The sequence below is a fragment of the Castor canadensis genome, chromosome 2 (genome assembly GCF_047511655.1).
Source record: "Castor canadensis chromosome 2, mCasCan1.hap1v2, whole genome shotgun sequence".
Taxonomy (NCBI): Eukaryota; Metazoa; Chordata; class Mammalia; order Rodentia; family Castoridae; genus Castor; species Castor canadensis.
In genome coordinates, this window is record NC_133387.1 from 84,655,919 (window position 1) to 84,676,942 (window position 21,024).

Here is a 21,024-nt window from a genome sequence, read left to right on the forward strand (position 1 = left end):
TGGTAAAGGAGTACCCACTGTCCACCCACTCTCTATGTAGTGTTTTTAGCAGTGAAAGTTACTGTGACAGTTAAATGACACCCATGGGCACCACTGGGGAAAGTCTAAAACCAGCAAAAAAATGAATGACAGTAGTTGGGGAGGGGAGGGAGGAAAAAAAGAGGGAAGTAGGGGAAAAGGAGAGTGAGACATATGCAATGGGACAAGCACTTGATTTAGAAATCAGGGAGTTTGTATGCCTGTTTTCAACTTCCATGTAACTTTTGGCAAGTTTCTTCATGCAAAAAACTTGAGGTTGCTTGATAATTTCTGTGGGATCTCTGCCTCCAAAAGTCTATGTTGGTGATTTGAGATAAAAATTTGATACAGTTGGAGAAAAGAAAGTGATATGTGGCTGTAATTGGTGATGGTCATCCAACTCAGATGCCCTGAGCAATTCCTGCTTCTTCAAATCTGGGGGACAATTGTCTAGACCTAGAAGTTCCTGTTCATTACTTAGGGTAGCCATGGATGATCTGGTTAATAGAGAAAGAATTGCCACAGATAACTCCTCCAGCAAGTCAAAAGATCATGGACAGTGGAAAGAGTCCTTGGTTAACCAGTTGAATCTTGTACCTCCAGGTTCATCTCAGGAAACCAACAATGGAAGACTCATTTGGAGACTCAAACTTTCATCTCTAGATGGGTTAATGCTGACAGGAACTCCTTGAGCTCCTGGGAGCCAATCTTCTGGAGCAGGGTTTACACTAAAGACTACTTGAAAGCCAAAACAAAGAGAATGAGTTTCACACGTAACTGCTCTGACGTCTGAATTCCAAAGGTGTTCCAGAAACAGCTTGTGGACTTGGACCCTTGACCATCAGAGTTTTCCCTATAGCCCATTTTGGGATAAACTGGGGGACAGTCAACTCCGGAATGTGAGACAAGCAGGAGAGTTCCCAGAGCTGCAGATTGCTAGATGGTTCCCCAGCAAGCAGTTCTGTGAAGCCATTCTTATTTTTACATATGGCATATCTGAAAAAGGGATTATTTGGTGATTGCAACATTTTTTGTTTTATGAGCCTCTGAAGGCAAGAGATGTTTTGTCCTCCATCAAGTCTTAAAAACATATTTATCCTGGCATCGTCCCATTTTTCTTTCCACATGGAAACTCTGATATTTTTAAGGCCAGTTGTGAAACCATTTCTAGGTATGCACACTATGTGATCTTAGAAAAACTTTGAAGGAAAATGCATATAAAATGGTAGTTTTTTTTTTTAATGTGCCAGACATTACAAACCATTTTTTTGTTGGGCTTTTCTTGATTAGCAAGATGTAACAAAGTGTGATAGCTATGTTTTTTCTAGTGGAACAGAATATTGAAAACAGTTTGGAAGATGAAAATTTGAAAAGATGTCTCATGATAGCATCAGGAAAGCAAAGCTATCTTATGGTTAAATAAAGCATGAACAATAGTTTGGGGTTAGGTATGTTCTTCAATTATGCATTTGATTTTGGTAATAAAAGACACATGCTTTTCAATAATGTTTGGAATTCAAATGTACTGTTTCTTTTTCCCACTCTTCAGCAGAGCACTTACCCATGCAAAAGTTACTTCTAACCCATTCTTGTCCATTAAAAATTAAATGCTTTTGCAGTAAATTATTAAAAGTGCTAGGTTGCTGCAAATCATCACAGGTACCATAAACCATTATACAGGCAAGTGAGAAGTCTGATTAAATCTAGGAGATCAGAAGGCATATACATCCCTCGATATCCATCGCAAGCATGAAACTACAAAAGCAACCATAAAATGCTACATTAAGTTACTTTAAAAACTCTATCAGGATTTTCAAAATTCAGTAGTAACTTGCTTTTTCAATTAAGTATGAACTCAGAGCCTTCTACCACCAAAGCACAGACACACCACTGTTTAGAAGTTACTTCCACTTTCTTTAAATCTGCAGCAAAATTAGCCTAATTTTTCCACCTGATGTTATTTGCTTAATTGAAATGAGGCACTTTAATAGAGTTTGCTGAAAATCCAGTTATAAAGTCCTGTTCTTCACCCAGATGTCTGTGCCATCATTTTGTTAAGATATCAAAAAAGATATGATGTGGCTGGGTGTGGTGGCTGATGCCTGTCTATAATCCCAGTTACTCAGGAGGATCTCAGTTCAAGACCAACCATGCAAATAGTTGTTTATGTTTGGCAGTACTGGGGTTTGAACTCATGGCCTTGCACTTGCTAAGTAGGGGCTCTACCACTTGAGCAACACTCACAGTCAAGCGGAACAAATAGTTAGTGAGATCCCATCTCAACAAATAAGCCCTGTGTGGTGGTGCATGCCTGTGATGCCAGCTCCATGGGAGGGCACAGGTAGGAGGATCACAGTCTGATGCTGAACCCAGGCAAAAATGCAAGACCCTACTTGGAAAATAATAATGAAAAAGAAAGCAGAAAAGGGATTGGGAGTGTGTCTTAAGTGGTAGATCACCCATAGAGCAAGTGCAAGGCCCTGAGTTCAAACTCCACTACTGAAAAAAAAAAAAAAAAGACGTGTCCCAGATGTTGCCAAATCATGTTGAAAATGTTAGAGGTATTTAAATATGTTTAAAGAAAAAAAGATAATGCATTGTTTTGAATGTATCATCCAAGAATTAACGTGTTAGAAACTTGTTGCACAATGTTGCGGTGTTGAAAGAGTAGAACTTAGTGCAAGAGGTAAGACTTAATACAAGGTTGTTTGGTCACTCAGGCTCTGCCTTTGGTAGGAATTAATGTAGCTCTTGTGAGACCCTGATTAGTTCCCAGGAGAGGCTTGTTATAAAAGAACAAGACCTGCCACTCCCCACTCTCTGGCTTCCTGTGTCCTCATGTGATCCCTCTTGCCTATGATGTTCCTCTTAGAATATGACATGGGGCTCTCACCAGAGGCTGAACAGATAGGACACTCAAGTGTGGACTTCAAGCCTCCAAAACTGTGAGCTAAATGAGAATATTTTTTAATGTATTACCCAGCCTCAGGTATTTTGTTGTAGCAATGGAGAAGTGGCTAATACTCATACCAAATGTAAAATAGTGCCTGGCACGTAGGAGACACTCAATAAGTAAAGAATTTTATTCCTGATAACTCCATTTTTTATTTAAAAGATTCAGGCTCCATCAAGACTAACTTGATCAGTGCTACTTGTATGATGTGAGCCCAGTGCTGAACGATTTTGAAGACAGTAACCCTAAGCACTATTGGCCGTCTTAGAAAATGACCATGCAGGTGACCAGATATTTACTTACATATGCATAAAATGGTTTATTGAAACAACTCTTTGACAAATGAAAGGATATAGGAGAAAGAAAAATATAAATGTGGAGGTAGAATTTGGTCAAGTTGAAAAAACAGCAGAGAAGAGGAACAACAGCTAGAGCCAGCATCTACAGTTAGCTTTTTGAGCATGGTCTCCTTCCTTTTACCCAGAGTTCACATCTGTCAAATGGGATGAGGATAAATAATTCTGCAGCTTAGCTGGGATTGATTTGGGTGGCTAAGAAAAAAGCGAAAAGCAAACATTTGAGGGCCCATTGAGTGTCGGGCGGTCTCATCTGTTAGTGGTTCTCAGACTTTGAGATCCGAATCACCCAGAAGATTTGGTAAATCATATTTGGAATGTGTGTGGGGAATCCCAGAATCTCTGCTTCTGTAGAATTTGCACTGCTAACTTACCCAGTTGGCAGGAATGCCAGGGCTTGGGGGAACTACCAGTTTAATTATCTAATTATCACCATGCCCCTGTAATGTAGGTGTTTTTAGCTCCATTTTATAGGTGAGGAAACGAACAAGTGGCAAATTTGGGGAACTTGTCACAGGAATGATTTAAATCCTCATTAGGGAGGATGAGCAATTGTCTTTGAAGAATTTTCAGAATCTCTGAACCTAACAGGTGATAGAAATGCTGTATTCATCTCTACTCCAGAAAGAAGGATGCCATCAGAACAAGACAGAAACTTCGTGGTATATGTGCAGCATGGTATATACCCAGCACTGCATGGTCCCAGAGATAACGCTGAAAAGGGTAGCCATTCTTTCAGAGATCCTTGAGCACTTTAGATGGAGAAAACTGAGGCATGTAATAGTTAAGTAACTTGTTTGATTTTGCATAGTACATGAGTGGCAGCATTTGAGTACCAGATGTCCTGAAACCCAATCAAATTTAATTATAAGAAAAACTTTACTGGATGCCAGTGGCTCACGCCTGTAATCCTAGCTATTCAGGAGGCAGAGATCAGGAGGATCGCAGTTCCAAGCCAGCAAATAGTTCATGAGAGCCTATCTTAAAAAAACCCTATCACAAAAAAATTGGGCTGGTGGGGTGGCTGAGTTCAAGCCCTAGCCCTGCCAAAACAAACAAACAAACAAACAAACAACTTTGAGCTGCTATTTGTCACCTGCCATACTCACCATCCGAAAAATCAACTGAATGCAAAGGCAACATAATGAGGTAGAATAAATACTAAATCAAGAATCAGAGTTCATTTATTGACTATTTTTCATTGAGTATTTCTACATTCTAGTCACTGTTCTAGGTGCTGGGGATAAAGTGAAAAAAATCCTTGTTTTTGTATTTTAAAGATAATGAATAAGTTTAAAACCCACAGCCCCTCACCCCAGGAAATTAAGAGTGATAAATACTATAAAGAAAATTAAAAGCAGATATTGTAGAAAATTGACTACAGTCTCAAATTTATAAGTGGTAGTTTAGTGACTTACTAAATAAAGATAAAAAGAAAGAAATAAGGCAGATTGACTACTAGCTAGAGGTTGAGACTGTCACATCTCAGTTCTTAACATTTTGATTTTCTGGGTTCTCTTTTGTGCATAACTGTAACTCAAGATTTCCCCACCAAACTTCTTCAGACATTGTTCTGGGATCCTTGGGGGAAAGAATGCTCTGATACTTGCATGTAAGTAAACTACAAAAAGATGATCATATACATTACGTTTGGAAAGTTATGCAGGGATATGTTTTGAAAACGAGTGAAGTAATAATAGTATGTAAGATCATGTATACATTTAACAAAAGATTCAGATATAATGTTTTGAGGTCAAGGGCAACCGTCACAGTAATAAGTGATTGAAGCAAGAAGGGTCAATGGCTGGTCAAGCTAGTACATGTCAAAATTGACTCAACTGTGAGTTGAGTGACATCACAGTGGTAGCTTGGAGTTAGCCATGGCTGGAAATTGGCAAGTGCTACAGTGCAGGTCTTCTAAAATTATTATTGTTTTTCCAGAAAGCTAATTGTTGTTGGAGAAAACTCCTCCACAGGTCTCTTATACTTCTACATGTCTTGCTGGATATATCAAGAATGTTCTCTAATCTTCCTTTACCTGGGCTATTTCCCAGGGTTGTATCTGCAGTGAGCAACTTTAAGGATATGTCTCTCTCTGAGAGAGAGAGAGAGCAGGGTTGGTTACTGCTCAGTATAAAATCAGTGGATTCAGTGTTTTTCTCATAGAATACAGTGCACTGTACATGCAGGTATGCTTGCTGGGCAGTGGGTAACTAAATAGGCTGTCACTGACCCAAGACTCTTGTGTTTTCTGTAAGCAGCCACAAAACAATAATAGGCTAGCTTAATATTTTATAAAAGCAAGGCAAAATCAAATTGCAGCTGTGAGTTTGGATAGTAAGGATGCAATGATGATGGAGACATAGCTTTCTGGAAGAGGAGAGGGAAAGAGTTCTAAAGAAATGAGACAACTCCCTGGCATCTGGTAGTCAATGGTCTTGTCCAATTAGTGGTGGTGGGGGGGGAAAGGTATGAATGTGGGGATGGAGTGTTTTCCACTCTGATCTATTCATAAACTAATTGATTTGAATTAATACTTAGGGGTTGAGCAGCAAAAAATTGAACTGAACAAACCACCAGAATGGTGCTTGCTTGTTGCTCATTCTCTCCCTTTGATGGACAGTGTTATAAGGAAAACACTGGTGTAAATGAACTGAAAACATTGGCGAAGGTAGCCATATGCAGAAGGATGCTAAAAGGTTAAGTGAACCAAAACCCTTGCCTAATGGTACAGAGGTACTGCATTCATGCAGCCTGCCCTTTACCTCAGCTCAACTTGGTCTTTGAGAGAATGGGGTGCTATGCACAAGGATCTCCAAGGCCCTGCAGAATAGCATGGTGGAACTGTTGTCATGGTGTGTACAGGGGAAGAAAAAAAAAGTGGACCCTGGGGCCCGGTCCTTGTTGGACACCAGAAGACATATAAGGGAGGAAGTAGTGCTGGTACTCAGGCATGGCTTCTGAGGTGAGGGGTTAAATGGTAAAACAGAAAGGCTAGGGATTCAGTTTCCTTCCTGCTACCCCTCCCCTCCCACCACAGTCTTGTCTCCCTTGCTGCATTTAATCTCTGCCCTCCTAGCTGGGGAATAGCAGGGTCTGGAGACTGTTGTCCTAAACCCTGATGTGCACTGTGGTGAGATTCCGGGGTACTTGAATTCAAGGGGTTTGGTTGGACACAATTGGGATTGGGGAAGGGAAGCTAAAGGGGCCCAAGGGTGAGAATCCTGGGCCAGCCAATGCACTGTGGTTGAGCTTTCCAGTGCTGAATGCACAACTAGTAACGATGTTTTGCATGCCTCTGCTGTGAAAGCCCATACACATCAGAATGTTCCTGTTCAGGACGATTGCATGTGCTGTCCTACAGATACAACAGAAACGATACATAAACGCAAAGGGAGGAAAGGAAACGTCAGTTTGAGTTAAGGGCATAATGACTACCAGAGGATGAAGAAGGGCCATTTTTTAGTACATTAGCTTCACCTCTTTGGTGCAGACACCAATTTCCACCCCCCACTTGCTTTTCTAAATTTCCTAATAACAACTATTAACATGCTACTGAGCTCTTGTTGAGACAGACTGAAAGTCTTACTAACAGAGACCTGTCACTCCCAGCCTGGATATTCTCACTTGGAGATGAGTCAACCTAGACTTAATAAAATGGGAAGGGTCCAATGAGCCTCTTTTTGTCAAATGGAAATGGTGTGTTCAAGAGTGCAGCACCAGTTCAGGAAAGTGTTTCATGCCTAAAATCCCAGCTATTCAGCAGTCAGAGATTAGGAGGATTGAGGTTTGAGGCCAGTCTGAGCAAAAAAATATCACAATCAATAAGCTGGGCATGTTTTTGTGTGCCTGTCATCCCACCTACAGAAGAGAACATACGTTGGAGAGCTGCGGTCTGAGGCAGGCCCTGGGGTTGGGGGGAACCAAAAATGCAAGACCTTACTTGAAAATCAAAGCAAAAAAGGGCTCAAGTGGAAAGCATTTGCCTAGCAAGCACACGGCCCTAAATTCAAGCCTCACTACTGTTGTGGTAGAGGGTGGAGTGGGAAGAGAGCAGCTTAAGCAGCACCTGAGATGCCATAGTTTTATAAGAAAAAGCGGCAGTCATCTCCAGGAGAAACTTTCTCTCCTACTGCCCTGACTGAATTAATGCTGCTGACTGAACAGGTCCCTTGATTCACAGGTTTATCTATGACCCTGGGCCAAGTTCAGCTAAGTGAGCAGCTAAAATGCAGTAGCCATCTAACTGCTGTGACAGTTCTGGAAGGCCAACCATAGCACAATGGGCTAAGTCAACAGCCATCGTCCTTACCTAGGCAGTACTCCCAAGGACTCCTTCTGACCTGTAACTATTGGCCTATCTACTTGGACTGCCACTTGGAAGCCTAAGATTGGCAGACTAAAGACATCTCTCTCTCTAAAGCCATGAGCTATATAAACAAATTGTGCCTGCCATTTAGACAGTCTGGGTCACTTGTGTCTGTGCCCACCACAAGGGCCTGTTCTCTGATTAGACCAACTGGAATTGAGCTGTTGATGAAGCCTGCAATGGCTCCACTGGCTGTTACTGCTGCCTGGTTTCAGCACCTCATCAGAAATGGCATCATATCCACCATTACAGACTAGATGCTATGAGGACTCCATGCTTCTAATGCAGAGCCTTCCATTGAATACCACACTTGTGATGCCTGCCAAGACTTGGCCTGTTTGTTCTGCAGTGAAGTAGGCCACATTGCATGGCACATTACCTCCGTCTGTTCCTGGGAAATTGACTATATCGAAGCTGTGACCCCCTTTTGAGACTACCATTGTTGCCTCACTGCTTTGGCATTTTTTTCAGGTTATGGTATTGCTGTTCCATTGGGGCTGTTCAATCAGCCGACTCCAGCCCCACCACAGTGGCCCTTAAAGTGAAACGGTGTCACATGTTAGACTTTCTGGATCATTTACGGACCATCTGACAATGGGCTCATAGTCAAAAAATTCAATGGGCATTCAGTGTTCTTTACCATCTGTGGTATTGCTGGGTGCTGAAATGGCATTCTCAAAAAATCAACTCAGAAAGGTTTCTGACTCTTTATCCTTTACTCTTTCCTGTTCCACACACTTTAATGAGGCAGTTTGGTCACTTAATGTGGCTGACTCAAGAAAGGGTTAATTCTAATTCTTCTTGGCTACACTGGGTTAGTGATCAGTACAATAGTGGTACAAAGATTATATGGACCTTTTGGGAAAACTTAGGATTTTACCCTAATATATTTTTCCCCTAATAGCAAACCTAGGTCAGCCTGATTGGTACATTTTCCAGGTGGCAGCTTTGGCAAAAGGGACCTGGGACATGACTGGTCCTGAACTGCTCTGCAGTTCTTGATGCCACATCAGTGGTTATAAACACCCAGCCCAGAATGACATTGTTTCCATCAGACTGATAAAAATTCACATGCTTCTCCTGATGCTTGAGCAGCACTAGGTCCTAAATAAAATATATGGAGACCGAGGCTGCAACTCAGTAGCATGTTTATGCATGTGAAGGAGAATGACCATGAGATGTCTGACTACTCAGGATGGGGGATGTTTTTTGGCATTTGGCAACAACACTAAGGACAAATGAATTAGTTTAGCCCTTTTTGTATGCATCATGGACGGTAGACTGACTGGAGACTGCATCCTGGCTGTGGCAGATGGAATAAGGGCCACCCCAAAATGTCCACGTCTTAATCTGTGAACTGTTGCTTTGCAAAGTGAAAGGACTTTTACAGATATGATTAATTAAGGATATTGATATGGGGAGATGTTCCTGGAATACCTGGGAAGATCCAATGTAATCATAGTGTTCTTATAAGGGGACTACAGGAGGGTCAGAAATGAGAGCCAAAGATGTAAGTAAGGATGGAAACAGAGGTTAGGTGCTTTGACTATGGGGGTGAGAGGTGGGAGATGTCATGAACCAAGGAATATAGGAGGCCTCTAGAAGCTGGAAAAGGTAAGAAAACAGATTTTCCACCAGAGCCTCCAGAAGAAATGCATGCCTGTAGACCCATTTTAGACGTCTGGTCTGAATCAGAACTATAAAGTAAAAATTTGTGCTGATTGAGGATGCTAAGTTTGGGGCAATTAATTACAACAGAAATAAGAAACAAATATAGGTTGTAGTGCCAAGAGTGGGTGCTGCTGTAACAAATATCCCCAAATGTGGAAGGGGCTTTGGGATGGGCAGTAAGTAGAGGGTAGAAAAATTTTGAGGAACATGTACAATAAGCCTTGAATAGACGGAATAGAGACATTCATATTGAAGACTTTGCTTATGATGGCTCAGAAGGGATCGAAAAGCATGGTAAATAAAACCTGTATTATATTAGAAAATATATAAATTGTCATGAACAGACTGTTCATGAAATCAGGAGGCTAGACACACCTCTGATGAGGGTGCAGGAGGAAATGAACATGTGACTGGAAACTGAAAGACAGCTCACCCTTGCCATGTAGCAGCACAAAGCTCAGTGATAAAAGCAAAGACTTGAAGATGCAATCATTTTTTCCCTTCTTGCTGCTTATAATAAAAGATGAAAGGTAACAGGTAGAAATAAGAAAAAGAAACCAGGCTGGGTGTGGTGGTTCATATTTATAATCCCAGCACTCAGGAGGCTGAGTCAGGAAGATGATAAATTTGTGGCGAGCCTGGGCTACATGGGGAGACCCTGTCTCCTCCCCAAAAAAGTAATCAGGTTTGATGATTTGGGAAATTCTCTGCCAAACCATACTGCAAAATACAATAAAGTTAACAGATTTGCTGCCAAGAAAATGTGACCTGAAGAAAAAGCCAAGGCTGCAACTGGTAATTTTTTTTTTTTTTTGGCTAGGACTTTAGAAGGGTCAAAATGCCAGAGTATTTAACCACACAGATGGCTCTTCGAAAAGATTAGACGTAACTTGTTGATCCAGTAAGCCACCTAAGCAGAAGCCAGGAATAGAGATAGGATTACTCAGAAAATATCTGTGGAGAACTCTCTTGTCTGATGACACATATCCCTATAACACACACAGGACACCCACAAGGCTTTTGAGAATATTATGTGAGCAGAAAGACTGCCAACTTGGACTGAAAGGGAAAGAAACAGGATGAAATAAAGGAAAGATATAAGACTCTCCCAATTCTATAGACAGGAGGCAGACTAATGTACTGCCTGGCAAACATGTACCGTTCAAGAAAGATTGATTCCAGAGACAAAGCTTCAGACTCTGAGGGTTATTTTCAGGTCTTAAAGCCTAGTAGGATTTGCCCTGGTGAATTCCAAAATTACTTGAGAGCAGTGTTTCTCCTTTTCTATCAGATGCTTTTATGCACTGAAATAAAGTAACTGCAGTGGAGAACTCTTGCATGTTAACTAAGGAATCAAAGTTAACATCAAAGCAAGGGACAAATGTAAATGGTTTTTTACCTAATAGCATGTAATGAGAAGAACATGTTGCTTCTGCAGGATTTCTGTTAAAAAAATATAGCCTGAATTTAATCTTGAGGAACATACACACAAACATACACTGAGAGATAAACTATAAAATAACTGGTCTGTATGCTTCCAGATGTCAAAGTCATAAAAGACAAAGATATCTCAAGGATTTTTTTCAGATTAAAGAAGAAAAAGAGACACATAATCTTGGTTTGGATTCTTAAATAATACAAATTATTTTTTGCTCAGAGGCCAATGGTATTTCTCAAGTAAAGTTATAATTTTTTCTCATGTTAACAATATCACCTAACTGATACTTTGTATATAGAAGATGCTAAACAATTATTGAACTAGTGAATATAAAGAAATGATTTTATCTTAAATTTTTTTCTCTTTTGCTGTAAAAGATAGTATTAAGACAGCTGATAAAAACTAAATAAGATATTAATATTACTTTTCCTAGATTTTCATAACTGTATATAGTTTTGTAAGAACATATCTTATTTTTTTGGATAGGGATACACTACATACAAGTATTTATATAACTCACAAATAGTTTAGAGGGAAATACACACACAAATATATTTACATATATGGATAGACTGCTAAAGAAAAGTGGGAGAACAGCATCAGGTGAGTCTGAATCAAGGCTTATGGGGATTGTTTGTGTGTAATCTCAGATGAAGATTTCTTTTTTTTGCAGTATTGGAGTTTGAACTCAGGGCTTTGCACTTGCTAGACAAGCTCTCTGCTACTTGAACCATGCCTCCAGCCCTTTTTGCTTATAGTTATTTTTCAGATAGGTTCTCACACTTTTGCCCAGGGTGGCCTCGACCATAATCCTCCTACTTCTGCTTCCTAAATAGCTGGGATTACAGGCATAAACCACCTCCTCTTTTTTGTTGTTGTTGTTGTGTTGAGAAAGGGTTTTGCTAATTTTTACCCACATTGGCCTCAAACCACTATCCTCCTATGTCTGCCTCCCAATAGCTGGGATTAAAGAATGGCTGAAGTTTGCCGGCAGGCATGTCATGGTCCAGTTTATGAGCAGGAGTAGGAAAGTGGTGGAGCACATATGCAAAGTTTTGAGGCCCAGGCCCAGAAGTGACACATATCACTTGGAATTTCTACTCCTGAGAGGGAAAATGTAGTCACATGACCAGTTCAGTTTTCCAAGGAGGAGAGAATGGTGAGAAAGGGTGTTTGGGGTAGAGCTGTCCATATACTCAGCTAAAACTATTGCTGTGGAAGAGGAGTGGAATTAACTTGGTGAACAGTTGAAATCTTTGCCACAGAAACCCTGAGTAAATCTCTATCATGATACTTATCGCATGGTTTTTATTATCTTCACCAGTCTGTGAGATTCTTGGGGACCAAGGACTCTGCTTACACTTCTGAATGCCCGGTATCTAGCTCCTTGCCTCTTGCTCATAAAGCTCCATATGTTCTGTTGAAAAATGAATGAGGCAAGTTAACTGTTTGCATTTGGGAAGTATAAGGACAAACATGAGTGATGCGTTCACTCCCTAGTTCAGAGAGTAAAGCCAAACTTACCTACAGCTCTGCACCCCAAGTTTGTATAAAGCGTTTGATAAGAAGGTTTACTGTAAAAAAAGAATAAACTAATTCAGAAAAAAAAGAAAAAAAATTCATATGTGACACTCTATAGTTCACCTCCAAAGAAACAATTGCAGGAGTGACATCACTTTTTTCTGCAGACATCAGCGTGAGAGGATAGAAAACAAGAGAATCTGTGAATGTACACAAGTTTGAAATAGAAGTATAGGATTTACAAGTATGTTTGAAGCACATCAGGGTGGGAGGGAGCTCCTTGTACAAAACCTGGTTTCCCAGCTGTACAGTAGGATCTGAGAGGCTGGGGCCAGGGTCCTGTGGTTCTTTTTTAGGTCCACCCTTCTCTCCCTATAGAAGGAAAGTTTCCAGCTGGCCTAAGCTAGCAGAAATGAGCAGGGCTTTTCATCCGGGGCTCCTGGAGACAACAACAGATGGCTAATAGGCAAAGCAAATTAATCAACCCACCAAATGTTCTCAGATTTGTTTTTCAAATTCACTAGGCTAGTTATACATGGGTACTATTGTTATTGTGCATCATATTTATTTGACAGCAGTATCCAGCCCTTCTCACTGGCTCAGGCTAAAGAACACATGTACTGTATTTCAATTAACATTTTCCAAAATTCATGGGAACTCTAAGACTAAATAGTAATTCATGTACAAAAGCCATCCATGGGTCCCATTTCAGTGTTTTGATGTACTCTAATGGGTAGAGACTTGAGCTCAGTCTTTTTTGAAATATGGGTTTTAGAAAAAAAAAATTCCTTGAATGTTTTACTGCATGTTGTGTTGGCATCAATGTTTTAAGATCTCTTCCTGTCCTTCCATCTTCTCCCATCATCTGCTAGAGAGGCTAGCGTAGAGCACATCATGGTCTAACCACCTATTCATCAGGTAAGGCTTTTGGAAGTGAGTAGGTGACCAAATGGCAACATGATATCAAAGACTAGAGAAAGCATTAGTCTATACTGATAAGGGCTGGCAAAGCACCGTGTGTGAGTTTTGCTCTCAAAACATCTGGCTATGTTGTGCCACTATAAGATGTTTTTAACATAAAAATGAACAGGCTTCTAGGAAGAACTAGCCACAGGACGATTTGGTCAGAGGCACAGAGATAAGGAGAATGGGAGACATCCAGGGACTGGAGCAGGCAAGGTGGGAATATCCCCAAGGGCCATAAAAACTCCCCAAAGATATCTTAAAGTTCATTCAAAAACAGTGACTTCAAGGCAGTGTGGCATATCTCTCACTGAGAACCAGAAGGTACAGGTCTAGTCCCATCTCTGCTGCACCTGTCACTTCCTTGGAGCTGTTGCTATTCTGTAAAATTCTCCCTAGATGATCCTCAATAGGCTATATCCATATGGTGTGGTCAGTCTAAGCTACAGGGTTGTAAGATGGAGAGCAATACACAGGATGGTCTGTAGGCAGGGCCTGCTCTGGGAGTCCAAGATACCGTCAGTCATCAGAGGACATCTTCTACATAGGTTTGGCTGGAAGGACCTTAATCAAAATTTTTTGTTTGTTACCATAAGCATAAAACCAGGAAAACAATTGTCATGTATCTGTGAATCAGGCTGGTCTTGAGATGTATAATAATAAAAGTTATTTTATTTATATGCATACTTTTTAGTTCCTAAAGTGCTTTTAAGTTTTACATTTTGGGGATGACTGGAGATTATTAAATAATTTTAGAAATAAAATTGTGTTGAATTTAGACCTGCTAGCAAATAAGATGGGTTAGACCTAACTGGTATGATTAAGAAGGCCAAGACTCTTGATCTGCCCGAGAATGTCTCTTAACTCAGCCAACATGTCAGAAGTACGTACTTTAACCCTTTAGCATGGATTACCCATCATATTAAACTGGTTAACTGTCACCTAATTAGCAGCAGAGTCTTGGGATAACATCGGATAAGAGAGTGGAAGGAAAGGTCTAGGTGCTCACACAGTACTCACATGGGTGAAAGAAGTCCAGGTTGGACCTTCCAGGGAGCCCAGGGGCTGTAATGACTGCACTGATTCATCCATAGGACCATGGCTTTAGTGCAGTAGGTATAAGGGCAGGGGTTTTGAGATGTAGCTCTTCTGTGATTTTGTCCAAAGTTGGTCCTGTCTAGAATACTTCCTTTAGCACAATGAAGGAAAACAGTAAATACCTGGGAGAGGCTCTATCTCTTTGTTTTGTTTTTGAGATAAGGTGTTGCTAGGGAGCCCAGGCTGGCTGCAAACTCATCCTCCTCCTGTCTCGCCCTCCTGAGTGTTGTGATTACAAGCGTGCATCACTGTGCCCAGCTTCTGATTGTATGGGTCTGTCATTCAGCCTCGAACTCTGAATTTCCACATGATGCTGGGTGATCCAGATACAGGAAATTCATGGGTTATACTGAGAGCGATACTGTTGTATTCATCCCAAATACTGCAGTTACTCATCCCAAAGATAAACAATGGGCATTTGATTCTTCCCTCACTGGTGGCTATGTTGTGCCTCATGTATTGTTGCTCCTGGGAATGAGTAATGCTGCCAGATCTGGAGGAAATGAACACGTACTTGATGGCATGGAAGTACATGCCATCTAGGGAAGGTTGTCTTTGGATTGAGAAGGCTGAGGAAAACCTCCTTCTGCATTCCTCAACAAAGATGCTACACAAATAACTTGTAACATAAGGCCGGTCACAGGCTTGTTAGTGGGCTACTTGGCGTGCTTGGAAGGCTGTTGAAGCTATAGGGAATACAGGGAAATTGAGCCTGAACCCAAGTTTCCAAACCATCCATTAGAGAATGGAAAGAGCTGGCAAAATTTGAGTTATGGGGCTACAATTCCATCTCAGCATTCTGGCAATAGCATAAGCCACTTGAATTCTTCCTTGGTAGTTTATGAACACTTCACCTTCTACCCTCACCCCACCTCCTGCCTTGGAAGATTAATAACTCTGTAAATTACAGTTGGATTAAAATATATGCATTCTATCTCAATATGAGCCTTTCATTTGGGCATGAAAGCACCCTCAACTTGCAACTCCCTCGGTGACAGGTCTAGCTTTAAACACTAATGCAGTTTCAGTTTTGCAAAATAAAAGGGATTTCCAGACTGTTCTAAGCTTCATAGAAGGCTGTGGACTTTGAGTTTGACTATTTTGGGCTTGGAACAGCAAATGCAAGAGTATAGAGGCAAGGAAAAGATAGACATTGGGGGACAGTCAGGAGAGGAATGCAGCTAAAGTTCAGAAGAGGAGTAGGCTGAGACTATGGTGAGAGAGAAAGTAGAATCCCTAATGCGTAAGATGATCTTTGAAGTCAATGCACCTTTGAAGGGGTATTTGGAGAAATGTACTGCTGAAGATTTCTGGGTAGGAAAGGGATGATGAAAATGATGCCTAGGGTGAAATGGTTGCTCAGGATGGCTCTAGGGACAACAGGCTGTCTGCAGTTTGACCACAAGAATAACAGAGTTTTATCTCGAACTTATATTTGCATAATAAGTGTTGTTTTTTTCTTATGTAGAGTGTACAAGTTTGGGGAGCTTGAAGAGTAGGTGGTGGTCCACATGGGTAGGTTTCCTTACTGCCTTTGAAGAGGGTAAAGGAACTTACTTCCTCTTCCTGCCTCCTAATTCTCTATGAAGCTGTTGGCTATGTCCAGATTTCTCAGTTATCATCCACATCACATTCCATGGACTGAACCAAGGCTAGTGAAACTTAGTCTCTGGAATTCTGGCTCAGCGTCTTTCTTTCTCTCTTCCCTCCCTTTGTATTTTCCTCCCTCTATATCTCCCTCCTTTTGTATCTCCCTCCCTCCCTCCTTCCTTCTCTTCCTCCCTTTCTTTCTGACACTGGGGTCTCACTATATTGTCCAGGCTGTCTCAAATTCCTGGGCCCTACCACTCAGCTACACCTGCAGTGCTTCACCAGAAGTTTCTTAACTTAGAACCTCCCTACTTCACCAGGAAAGCAGAGCAGCCTTACCCTCTGGTTCATTTTCTGTCAAGCTCTGTGTTATGATTTTCCTTAAGGTGATTATTGTCTATGTATTGCAACTAGGTTGTCTGAATTCCTTAAACCAGAACCTAGATTCTCTCCCCAAGCAGAGGGTCTGCATCAGGTTCAGCCTTCATGACCACCAAACAATACTGTGTACGGCAAGAGGGAGGGAAGTGGGCAGAGGGAGAAGAAAAGGAGGAAATGGGACAGAAGGAGAAAAGCAGTAAAAACCTGTTCAGAGATAGGTTGGCGATAAGGCAGCAGTTGCTACAGAAACCACTGATCTAGAAGGCCTTGGGTGTGCTGGGACATAAGAGCAACCTCTCTCTTCCTCCACAAGGGGGCAGACTCTGCTTACTAAAAAAGCAACAACTTACAAAGGCTACATACAGGGTAAAGCCATCCTCTTGGTATCTAAAGGAGTCAGCGTGACCTAGTCACCCCTCTCCCTTACCCCAGGCCTTTCCTGTCTCTCAGTAGCTAGAGTCCCATCTTTGGGAACTACGTCTGGGTAGATTAAAGGAAAAAAGTTCAACTTTGCTCAAACTTAGATTTTAACATAATTCTGATTATAGAATTATAGTTAAACAGATGTCACATATAACAAAACACTTTGCCTCTTTGCCTTATTATTTAACATGTAGAATCACCTAAGATTTTATGTGGTGCTGTCTGTTGTCTTTCTGTTTACTGCAGGGTAATTGTGTATATATTATATGTGCATTATTGTTCTAGGACTTTCCAAAGGTTGGAAAGCATTCTTCTTCTTTCTTTTTTTTTCATTTTTCTTTTATTATTCATATGTGCATACAAGGCTTGGTTCATTTCTCCCCCCTGCCCCCACCCCCTCCCTTACCACCCACTCCGCCCCCTCCCTCTCCCCCCCCTCAATACCCAGCAGAAACTATTTTGCCCTTATTTCTAATTTTGTTGTAGAGAGAGTATAAGCAATAATAGGAAGGAACAAGGGTTTTTGCTGGTTGAGATAAGGATAGCTATACAGGGCATTGACTCACATTGATTTCCTGTGCGTGGGTGTTACCTTCTAGGTTAATTCTTTTTGATCTAACCTTTTCTCTAGTTCCTGGTCCCCTTTTCATATTGGCCTCAGTTGCTTTAAGGTATCTGCTTTAGTTTCTCTGCGTTAAGGGCAACAAATGCTAGCTAATTTTTTGGTGTCTTACCTATCCTCACCCCTCCCTTGTGTGCTCTCGCTTTTATCATGTGCTCAAAGTCCAATCCCATTGTTGTGTTTGCCCTTGATCTAATGTCCACATATGAGGGAGAACATACGATTTTTGGTCTTTTGGGCCAGGCTAACCTCACTCAGAATGATGTTCTCCAATTCCCTCCATTTACCAGCGAATGATAACATTTCGTTCTTCTTCATGGCTGCATAAAATTCCATTGTGTATAGATACCACATTTTCTTAATCCATTCGTCAGTGGTGGGGCATCTTGGCTGTTTCCATAACGTGGCTATTGTGAATAGTGCCGCAATAAACATGGATGTGCAGGTGCCTCTGGAGTAACAGTCTTTTGGGTATATCCCCAAGAGTGGTATTGCTGGATCAAATGGTAGATCGATGTCCAGCTTTTTAAGTAGCCTCCAAATTTTTTTCCAGAGTGGTTGTACTAGTCTACATTCCCACCAAAAGTGTAAGAGTGTTCCTTTTTCCCCGCATCCTCGCCAACACCTGTTGTTGGTGGTGTTGCTGATGATGGCTATTCTAACAGGGGTGAGGTGGAATCTTAGCGTGGTTTTAATTTGCATTTCCTTTATTGCTAGAGATGGTGAGCATTTTTTCATGTGTTTTCTGGCCATTTGAATTTCTTCTTTTGAGAAAGTTCTGTTTAGTTCACGTGCCCATTTCTTTATTGGTTCATTAGTTTTGGGAGAATTTAGTTTTTTAAGTTCCCTGTATATTCTGGTTATCAGTCCTTTGTCTGATGTATAGTTGGCAAATATTTTCTCCCACTCTGTAGGTGTTCTCTTCAGTTTAGAGACCATTTCTTTTGATGAACAGAAGCTTTTTAGTTTTATGAGGTATCTATGCTATCTCTTAGTTGCTGTGCTGCTGGGGTTTCATTGAGAAAGTTCTTACCTATACCTACTAACTCCAGAGTATTTCCTACTCTTTCTTGTATCAACTTAAGAGTTTGGGGTCTGATATTAAGATCCTTGATCCATTTTGAGTTAATCTTGGTATAGGGTGATATACATGGATCTAGTTTCAGTTTTTTGCAGACTGCTAACCAGTTTTCCCAGAAGTTTTTGTTGAAGAGGCTGCTATTTCTCCATCGTATATTTTTAGCTCCTTTGTCAAAGATAAGTTGCTTATAGTTGTGTGCTTCATATCTGGATCCTCTATTCTGTTCCACTGGTCTTCATGTCTGTTTTTGTGCCAGTACCATGCTGTTTTTATTGTTATTGCTTTGTAATATAGTTTGAAGTCAGGTATTGTGATACCTCCTGCATTGTTCTTTTGACTGAGTATTGCCTTGGCTATTCGTGGCCTCTTGTGTTTCCTTATAAATTTAACAGTAGATTTTTCAATCTCTTTAATGAATGTCATTGGAATTTTGATGGGAATTGCATTAAACATGTAGATTACTTTTGGGAGTATCGACATTTTTACTATGTTGTTTCTACCAATCCATGAGCATGGGATATCTCTCCACTTTCTATAGTCTTCCTCAATCTCTTTCTTCAGAAGTGTATAGTTTTCCTTGTAGAGGTCGTTCACATCTTTTGTTAGGTTTACACCTAGGTATTTGATTTTTTTTGAGGCTATTGTAAATGGAATTGTTTTCATACATTCTTTTTCCGTTTGCTCATTGTTAGTGTATAGAAATGGTAATGATTTTTCTATGTTGATTTTATATCCTGCTACCTTGCTGTAGCTATTGATGGTGTCTAGGAGCTTCTGAGTAGAGTTTTTTGGGTCTTTAAGGTATAGGATCATGTCATCTGCAAATAGGGATATTTTGACAGTTTCTTTACCTATTTGTATTCCTTTTCTTCCTTCTTCTTGCCTAATTGCTCTGGCTAGGAATTCCAGTACTATGTTGAATAGGAGTGGAGATAGTGGGCATCCTTGTCTGGTTCCTGATTTTAGAGGGAATGGTTTCAGTTTTTCTCCGTTAAGTATAATGCTGGCTGTAGGTTTGTCACATATAGCTTTTATAATGTTGAGGAACTTTCCTTCTTTTCCTAGTTTTCTTAGAGCTTTTATCATGAAATGGTGTTGAATCTTATCAAAGGCTTTTTCTGCATCTATTGAGATGATCAAGTGGTTTTTGTCTTTGCTTCTGTTAATGTGGTTTGTTATGTTTATTGATTTTCGTATGTTGAACCACCCCTGCATCCCTGGGATGAAGCCTACTTGGTCGTGGTGAATAATCTTTTTGATGTGTTGTTGAATTCGGTTTGCCATTATTTTGTTGAGGATTTTTGCAGCAATGTTCATTAAAGAGATTGGCCTATTGTTCTCCTTTTTGGAGGTGTCTTTGCCTGGTTTTGGGATAAGTGTAATACTGGCTTCATAAAATGTGTTAGGCAGTTTTCCTTGCCTTTCTATTTTGTGGAACAGTTTAAGGAGGGTTAGTATCAGTTCTTCTTTAAAGGTCTGATAGAATTCAGCAGAGAATCCATCAGGTCCTGGACTTTTCTTTTTGGGGAGACTCTTGATTGCTGCTTCAATTTCGTTTGTTATAGATCTATTCAGGTGATTAATTTCCTCTTGGTTCAGTTTTGGGTGATCATATGTATCTAGAAATCTGTCCATTTCTTTTAGATTTTCGAATTTATTTGAATATAGGTTCTCGAAGTAGTCTCTGATGATTTCCTGGACTTCCATGGTGTTTGTTGTTATCTCCCCTTTTGCATTCCTGATTCTACTAATTTGGGTTTTTTCTCTCCTCATTTTAGTTAGGTTTGCCAGGGGTCTATCGATCTTGTTTATTTTTTCAAAGAACCAACTTTTTGTTTCATTTATTCTTTGTATGGTTTTTTTGGTTTCTATTTCATTGATTTCAGCTCTTATTTTTATTATTTCTCTCCTTCTATTTGTTTTGGGATTTGCTTGTTCTTGTTTTTCTAGGAGTTTGAGATGTATCATTAGGTCATTGATTTGGGATCTTTCAATCTTTTTAATATATGCACTCATGGCTATAAACTTTCCTCTCTAGACTGCCTTAGCTGTGTCCCATAGGTTCCGGTAGGTTGTGTTTTCATTTTCATTGACTTCCAGGAACTTTTTAATTTCCTCTTTTATTGCATCGATGATCCATTCTTCATTAAGTAATGAGTTATTTAGTTTCCAGCTGTTTGCATGTTTTTTGTCTTTACTTTTGTTGTTGAGTTCTACTTTTACTGCATTGTGGTCAGATAGTATGCATGGTATTATTTCTATTTTCTTATATTTGCTGAGGCTTGCTTTGTGCCCTAGGATATGATCTATTTTGGAGAAGGTTCCATGGGCTGCTGAGAAGAATGTATATTGTGTAGAGGTTGGATGAAATGTTCTGTAGACATCTACTAGGTCCACTTGATCTATTGCATATTTTAGATCTTGGATTTCTTTATTGAGTTTTTGTTTGGATGACCTATCTATTGATAATAATGGAGTGTTAAAGTCTCCCACAACCACTGTGTTGGCGTTTATATATGCTTTTAGGTCTTTCAGGGTAT

At 40.4% G+C, this 21,024-nt stretch overlaps 1 long non-coding RNA gene across 2 annotated transcripts in view; it reads left to right on the top strand.

Annotated features, from left to right (window-relative positions):
• Nucleotides 1-21,024, top strand: part of LOC141420703 (uncharacterized) — a 126,245-nt gene that overhangs the window by 74,608 nt on the left and 30,613 nt on the right. The window contains exon 2 of one of the 2 annotated variants that reach the window (XR_012445237.1): nt 622-1,524. The exons of the other annotated variant lie outside the window; for it this stretch is intronic. This is a non-coding gene — a long non-coding RNA (uncharacterized lncRNA). Of the gene's footprint in view, nt 1-621; nt 1,525-21,024 lie in introns of those variants that run through there. 2 annotated transcript variants of the gene reach the window in all.